Consider the following 9,146-nt stretch of genomic DNA (forward strand, 5'->3'; position numbering starts at 1 on the left):
CAAGAATCATAATAGATAACTATGAATTACAAATTTGGATTTTGGATGTTTGTCTGGATATGTGTCTGGATGTCTGTCTGGATATGTGCTTAGGACTGATGTATGAGGTCTCAATGCTTAGCACAGTGGTTAGTTTCCCTTGTTCTTTAGCTTATCAAATAATTAAAATGCATGATTCTCTTCTTGTAAAAGGTGATGCTACTTGAAGTTGATTCTTGACTCTATTATATAATAGAAGACATACACTAGTCAATGATAGGTGATGCTTCCACTAAGATCCATAAGGGCTTGTTTGTGAGACTTTGTTTGAACTACACATCAATACTTTGCCTAGATAGAGAGTGATAAATCATAACAATATGTCTATTGAGGCTAAATATATAGCCTATAAGACCTTGACAAACGCATGCAATGTACATATTACAAAGATTAAAGAATATGGTTTTAAACTAGCAAACAAAAAACTAGGGGATAAGTCCCTATCTTAGAGTACCTATGAAATAAAGGGGGAGAGAGTAATGCTATGTAAGATCTTGAATAACCAGCATAATATAATAACAAAATATGATTGGTTGAATAAATAAGCCATTGAAGTAAAATTTTGGCTCAAATAAATTTGTCATATTTTATGTATTACAAATGTGCTAGATTCCACTAGGCCAGATAACTTCTCCAAACAAATCTCAAATGGGTGAGTTATGGCCAAAAAAGGAACATTATGAACCCCTCTTAAAGGAAGGAAAGAATGAATTAATTAAATTGGATTAGTTGAATGGTTTGAATTAACTCCAAAGTCACCTTACACTTCAATGGAGAAGGACTAAATTGTGGACAAGTGTTTGGAGTTTGGTATGAAGAAGTGGAACCGTGTCTCATTTAAATAAACTGGGATGTCACTTGCCTTATGTGTTCTTGCTCAAACTAGGAGGAGTTTTTGTTGCTAATTTTTGTGAACTTTCTTTGCAAAATTTTGGTTAGAGAAGGCCCAAGCCAAATGGGCCCAACCCGAGGGTAGTAATCAAGGGGCACTAACACCATTTCTAAAGCATTCAAATCTAGTGGAGGCTCCCAAATAACAACGAAGGAGTAGGTGCAACCCACAAGGGCTCACAAAGACCAATGCAAGCATACGCGAGGTGTGGAAGGAGCAAGGTGCTTTTTATCTCATTTCCCCAAGTGATCAAGGCCTAAGAGGTGCTCTTTTTTTTAAAATAGTGAATTTTGCATGTGGGACTATTCCATGAATTTAGGGTTTCTTGTGGGGACTATTCCATAAATTTAGGGTTTCTTGTGGGGATGCCATGTGTCACCTCCATGTGCAGTTTTGAATTTTATGCATTGGGGAGATTGTGTGAGATTAGAAATCTTATATCTTGAAATAGACATAACATTTTTGGGAGCTTATTTTTTTGGGTAAATTAAAGGTGCAAGAAGGGAAGATTTAAAAGAGGCACAAAAGTGGAGAACTTGCAAAGCCTTACATTTGTAAATTGGGTCAAAAGGGCTGAATAAAAACCATCTAAAAGCACAAATTAAAGGGTTTTGCATAGGTTTGGTTGTGATATTTTCCAAGTTTTTTATCCAATTAAAGCATGTTCTTTTGAGGAAAATTCATTTGATCCAACAAGGAGGGGATTCTGAGTCTCGAGTAAGCATTATATTTTCAAGCATTTTAGTCATAGGAAACCATTCTTTTGTGAAAAAGGGGAGAGTATCAAACCTTTAGGTCAATAAGGTAAGGGGAGATGTAACTAGAGATTTGTCATGCAACTGCGAATGCAAGGTCATACATGGTTCCATATGGGCCAATGAATTCTCATCTTTTTTGAGTGGGAATTGCATGGGCCTAACAAATTAGAGGCTAGAATATCCCTTTGGTCTAAGTCCCCATGACTCGCATCGTGTATTCCAAGGGTTTCTCATAAATTTTGCAAAGGACCCCTCTGCAACTTGCAAAAGAAGAAGACTCCACCCAAGAAATACCGGAAAAGGATTTCATTACAATATGCAAATGTGGGCAAGAAGCACAGATAATCATACAATTTTTTTAGAACCCTATTGGACCTAAAATAAATGTTTTTAAAAAAAATGATATGATATGACATTTATGCTATGTATTTATAAAAGGATATGAAGGATTGATCTCTTTTTTAAAAGTTTTCTTTACAAAGTTTAGATGAGCCTCACTGTGTGGCTAACTCAACATGTCATTATGGTGCATGTTCCACCTCTGAGGAAAAAATATACTTTATGCTTTTTGTTGAGTTGAGACTCCCCCCTTGGTAGTTCTTGACATGTCATTGTGGTGCATGTTTCACTTATATGGAAGTGTGTGTTGCACAACACCGTAGTAGGGTTGGTGTAGCATTGCAGGATCTTGAGACATGTTCCACTATGGTGGGAGACGTGTGGTGGGCAAGAGTCTGTGGACCCTACTGGAGCTCATGGGTGTGGTTGGGTAGTATGAGCTATTGCAAGGGTATCTTTGCCGCCAAAGATATATGATTGTAACAAAATAGTATTCTTTTAGGGACTTTGTCTTGCAAGTTATGTTATTATTACTTTTGTGAAATCATTGAAATTTATGATCTATCTTTACTTATGGATGTCACATATCTTTATAACCGTTGAAACAAGGTTTTAAATTTGTGAATAGCTATACCATAAGACATTAAAGAAATTTTATTAGTGCAACTATTGTGTTGAATGTGCTATATCTTTAAACTAGTTTAAGAGAACCTCACCAAGTGGTATCAAAGCATCCACTTATCATGAATATTATAGTGGAATACATATATATGAAAGCTAGAGCAAAGGGAAAATCATTTGGGGAACCCAACTATAGTACCCTCCTACTATAACATACAATGGTCAATCCATAGTGTGAACTTGACTATATGGGCTGGAAATATAACTATGGCATACTCTAGTAATCCAAATATGGTTGGTACACAGCCTATCACGCTATTGTCATATTAACCATAATCTCACAACCATGTTAGTGAGATTATGGCATACTCTAGTAATCCAAATATGGTTGGTACACAGCCTATCACGCTATTGTCATATTAACCATAATCTCACAACCATGTTAGTGGCATAAGTGCGGAAGCTATCACCCAAGCATGCCATCAATGTCCATAGCACTAGTTGAGATTAATATCTTAACACTCCCCCTTGAGCTCATTTCTACACACTATACTCCAAGTAAGCTCCTAAACCTATAGAGCTTCTCTAAATCCAATACCTTTGTGAAGATATTAGTCACCACTTGATCCTTTATGCTGATATATACCAGATCTACATCACCTGCTGCTGCAAGAATCTTCTTCATCGTAAAATGATAATACACCTCAATGTGCTTTGTCCTAACATGGTATACTGGGTTACTGGCTATATGCTACTCATGTTATCATAATGAATGATAACAATCCTATCTCCACAGGCTTATCCATATCACCAAAAGTAGCTTGTGAAACCAAGCTACCTCATAAGCTGCCATAGCAATGCTCCTATACTCTTCCTATGTATTCGACAAGGTAACTGTGGTTATTTCTTACTGCTAGCATCACTTTCAAAAGAAAACATGATGCCTTTGGTAGTTATCCTATCTATGAAACTACCAACCCACTTAGTATCTGTGTACCCATGTAGTTGTATCTCTGTGCTAGCTTCATAGAAAATTCCATAATCAACTATGGACTTTATGTACCTAAGTGTGGATCTAACCACATCCAAGTGTGGCTTCCTAGGGGCCTACATAATCAACTATGGACTTTATGTACCTAAGAATCTATCTAGCCACATCCAAGTGTGGCTTTCTAGGGGCCTGCATAAACTGCCTTACAAGTCCAACAACATAGCTTGAGTCTAGCCTAGTAATGGTCATGTAGATCAAGCTACCCACTTTGCACTTGCACATAGTGGGATCCTCCAAACTGTAGCATTATATGGTAGTGATGTGTGTGAACACACTTAGGACCGCCAAGGTACTTTTTTCCTCACTATAGGAGGTTTTTTTCCCCGTGCATATGTACACCCTCTTATCTACTCATTTTGGGGTGTGTACTTATCTTTTGTATCTGGCACACATTTGTTTATTCTAATCTAGTGATTTTGTGTGATCTCAAGCTTCTCTATCTTGTGTGTTTGCATTGTTGCAACCCTAACCCTAATTCCAACAATTGGTATCAGAGCTTGCTTTTTTGACACTTGATCTAGTAGTCTGCCTCCCTCTTCACGACCCTGTTTTTATGTCTCCGATTGAGATACCCTCTTAGGAGAAGAACATATATACTATAGTGTGTTGTATACAATGTATACAACATTTTCGGGGTTCGCGACGTGATTCGGGCGTGTTTTGGGCACCGCAAGGTTTCTGCAACGTTCTGGGAGAGGTGTCATTTTGGATTGGTTCTGCTCCATTTTGGGTGTTTGGGCTATGTAGCGGCAAAGATTTGGTATGCATCAGTATCTATAGTGTCTTCAATAACATCGACTATCATAATTTTGCCAGTAACACTCTATTCTCTACTCTGTGTTATTTTTCATACACTTTGTAGGTGATTCAGTCAATTGGCAGCCATCCAGGGTTGCATTCAGTGAATACTGAGTACTTGCAGTGTGTTGAAAGATTTTGCATTTGGTAGAAAAGTCATGGTGGCAATAGTGATGTATTCAACATGTTGTCACTGAGGACAAACTTGATGGGACTAACTACCCATTGTGGTCCTATATGATGATGCATGTATTGGTTGCTAAAGGCCTTTGGAATGTGGTTAGTGTGGTAGTGAAACTCGTCTTGTTTCACAACTACCAGTGCAACTAGGTGCTGCAGGTACATCTGAAGTAGAATCTGATACAAATGCGGCTCCTCCACATGCACCACCAGTACCTTCCACTGCTGCTCAAACGAGATGGGATGGAAGATATGCACAAGCACATGCAGTGCTGCTTGCACTTTCTATGAAGCAAAGCATTATTCCTCATATTCGGTCATGTAAGACTTTAAAACAGGCATGGGATGCACTTGCTGCATTATAGCAAGTGCGCAATGAAGCACATGTTACATATTTCCGCAAACAGTTGGAGTCTGAGCACATGAATGAGGGAGACTCAATGGATAGCTTCTTGACCAAGATCAAAGATTTTAAGGAGCTAGTGTGGATGAGATATGTCCTGATAGTACATTGGTGCCCACAGTTCTCAATCCATTGCCGAATTCTTATCAGAGTTTTGCCTCTACCCTTAGACTCATGATAAAGGAAAATCCAAATGCCCTTACATTTGATGAAATGGTTTCAGTACTCTTATTGCAAGAAGAGCAGTCTAGGCAAAACAGATCTAATATGTGAGTTGGTGACCAAGTTTTTGTTGCCAATCAGAAAGGCAAAGGTAAAGCTTCTTCGCATGGTGGCTATAAGCCAAAATTAGAATCCTCAGGTATGGATGTAGAGAAAGAATGTGATAAGCCTAAAAATAAGGACAAGTGTCACTATTGCAGGAAACTAGGGCACTACATACATGAGTGCAAGAAAAGGCTAGAGAAGGAGAAAAAGAAAGAATCGGGCATGGTTGTGGTGGCTGATGCACTTGCACCAAGTGCGGAGAAGAAGGAATCTGCAAGTTTTGCTTAATATAATTGGGCATGGACTGTACATTGTAGTTATGACCCTTCTGTTGATGATGTATGCATGTCAGTGGTGATAGAATTAGATGCTTGGTACTTTGACAGTGGTGCTAGTAAGCACATTACTTCACAAAAAAATTTGTTCTCATCTCTGGAATTTGTCCCAAGTGCAGGAACCGTCACATGTACAAATGGTTCCTCATATCCTGTCTAAGGAGTTGGTAGAGTTGTGCTCACTATTGCAAATGGGGCCACATTTACTCTTTCTAAAGTTTTATATGTGCCAGGCATTAAGAAGAACTTGCTGTCAGTTTCAGCCTTAGCCTTATCAGGCTTGACGGTGAAATTTATGGATGACAGATGTATAGTTCAAGATAGAAATGATGGTTATTCTATCATTGCCTCACATACCTTGTTTCATGGCCTATACAAGATAGATGTATTTGAGAAGTTACAGAATGATGCTTGCTCAGACTCTACGACTCGTGCTATGAGTGATGCTGAATTATGGTATGCACGATTTGGCCATCTAAATTATGGCAGCTTGTTTCACCTTAAGGCATGATATGGTGTCTGAGTTGCTAACTCTTGAGAACCTTACTAGACATGTATGTGAGGGGGTCGTCAGGGATACAATGTATCCACGAAACGAGCCAACCAGGGAAAGGGAATTGGACGTACCTACTCCAATTCCAGAAGAAACAGAAGAGGGATCCCAAGCAAACACAATGTCCAGAATATTCGAGGAAAATGTGTTGGGTGAGTCCATCCATTCCTTCCCTATAGATAAATGCAAGTCACACACTTGTTGGGGAGAACCCTCGATCTCCAAAGAACCCAGAGACATAGGAAGTCTTGTAGTTGTACTGTCCATGCCTGTACAAATTCCATTAGGGCAACTGTTATGCAATTCATCAACCCTATGGATAGACATAAAAGAATGGGTAAAAGGCCGATACTATAGATGAGGTTCTGCACCTTTGGTAGAAAGAAACTTAAGACACATAAGGAAAATCCGAGTCGTTTAAGATTCTAGTTAATCAACTGGGGCGTTAGTACAAAAGTGACGATATAAATGCTACAATCCCGATTCATCATAATGGATACCAGGCTTTGGCAATCCTGGATGGTGGGGTGGGGGTTAGCATCACCACAAAACGTTGCTGGGAGAACTAGGGAAAACCCAATCTAAAAAAAGCAGATCTAATTGTTAAAATGGCTGACGGAACATCTTTAAGGCCCATTGGACTTCTAGAGAATGTGAAACTCAAACTCTTTACGTTTTGCTACCGTCATACATTTTGTGGTCATGGACTTCCTGCACCAACTTGATTCATATGACATAATATTAGGGAGACCCTTCATGAGGGAATCCAAATTGGTACATGATTGGGCATTAGATCACGTATATGTGCGTAGGGATTTGCAAATTTTAAAGATATATTTGGGAACATGGAAAGCACACCCCATGGAAGGGAAATTGTTTGGTAATGATTCGATCACACACAACAGAACGGACCACATCTGTACAAATATGCCAGCCCTCGGTGGGAAATTCCAAGGAAGAAGAGGAAATGGAAATGTATGTGTTACTTCCTCCTCCGGACTTCACTGAAAACTGGATGCATGTGTTAGCTACCATTGATGTGATGCAACCCAGGGGGACCCAGTATGTGGAATCTGGAACTGTCCCCACGACCTCTGTCTGTATGGTTAATTGGCAAAACATTGGTGAAGCATCAAAAGAGGAGACCTCTAGTATAGAAGGGACCATAACACAAGGCCATACCAATGCTCAACGCCTCAGAAGGTGGCAAAAATAGAAATGATATATTGCTTGAAATGCCCTATTATGAAGAAAACCCATGGATGCCTAGTGGCTAAGATACATTGAGGCCACTAAGGTACACGATGAGTTTTCTAAGGATTCGGGTGAGGAGTTGAGTAAGATATCACTGGAGGGAAGACACAAGGAGAGAGTCACCTTCCAAAAGCTAGAAACACCTAAGCTTACAAAAGCTGGGCGTCGAAAACGTAATAAAGCCTTAGCAAAAGTGAAATGTGAGGCTAGAAAGATCATGACTAAAACAAAAAGTAAAAATGAAGACAAACCAGACTTGCTCTCAATACTCGACCACTTCAAAACTTGTACTATTGATGAGCAGAAAGTGGTCCGACTAATGGCAACAAGGGTTAAGGAGGATGTATCATATGATGGCCTGATGGAAGTCAAGGAAGTTGATATTGTGGGACCAGGGGAGGAAGATCGACCCATATACATTCCTAAGGACTTGAATTCGGATGAAGAAGATGAGCTCGTTGCTCTCCTTAATGAATTTAAGGATTGTTTCACCTGGAATTACAAAGAAATGAAGGGGGTACCACCTGAGGTGGTACAACATATGATTCTAATCATGGAAGGGTCAAGGCCAACCAGGCAACAGAAACTATACCAGATGAATCCTAAGTATGCGGCAATTGTAAAGAGGAAATAGACAAGCTCATTTTTGTAAATTTCATCTATGAAATCAAACATACGGATTGGTTGTCACCAATCGTAATAGTGCCAAAAAAGAATGGAAAACTCAGGGTATGTGTTGATCTTAAAAAGTTCAACCGCAGCTACTAGAAAAGACCGTTATCCCCACTACCCTATACAGAACATGTTTTGGAAAGAGTGGCTGGTGAAGAAGCTTACAGCTTCTTGGATGGATTCTCCGGTTACAATAATTAGGTGTCCATAGCACTAGAGGACCAACATAAGACATCTTTCAATACAATGTGGGGACATTTGCATACAAGGTTATGCCCTTCAGTCTCACCAATGCCCTAGCAACATTTCAACGGTTGATGTGCACAGCCTTTAAAGACTACTTACAGAAGTGGTTGGAGGTATTCATTGATGATCCGTGTGCACACTCTCAATGGGCAGACCATCTGGCATGCTTAAGGAAAGTGTTTGAGTGATGTTGATTATATTTTATATCCCTGAACCCTTTAAAGTGTTAGTTTTGGGTCAAACATGGTGTGATATTGGCACACATTGTCTCAAAGAACGGTATATCCACGGGGATGATAGCAAGGTCAAGTTGATATTGGAGCTGTCATCGCCTACCAATTACAAAGGTGTGCAAAGATTTATGGGCCATGTGGGATATTACCACTTCTTCATAATTTTCTATGCTAAAATCGCCAAACCATTGTACAAGCTACTCATTGTCTTTGAATAGACTGAGGAATGCCAGGAAGCATATGATCGACTAAAGCAAGCATTGGCTAGTGCACCAATTCTATGACCCCCCAATTGGGATCTCATATTTCATGTGCATATTGATGCATCAAATTTTGCTCTATTGGTTGCGTACTAGCCCAGTCAAGTGAGTTCAAATTGGACTATCCAGTCTGCTTCGCTAGTCATCAGTTAAATGATGCACAGGTGAACTACACCACCACAAAGAGGGAAAGATTAGCCATGGTTTACGCCATCAAGAAGTATCGACATTACCTATTAGACAAC

The sequence above is a fragment of the Cibotium barometz genome, chromosome 4 (assembly GCF_041138505.1).
Source record: "Cibotium barometz isolate CiBa-2024 chromosome 4, ASM4113850v1, whole genome shotgun sequence".
NCBI lineage: Eukaryota > Viridiplantae > Streptophyta > Polypodiopsida > Cyatheales > Cibotiaceae > Cibotium > Cibotium barometz.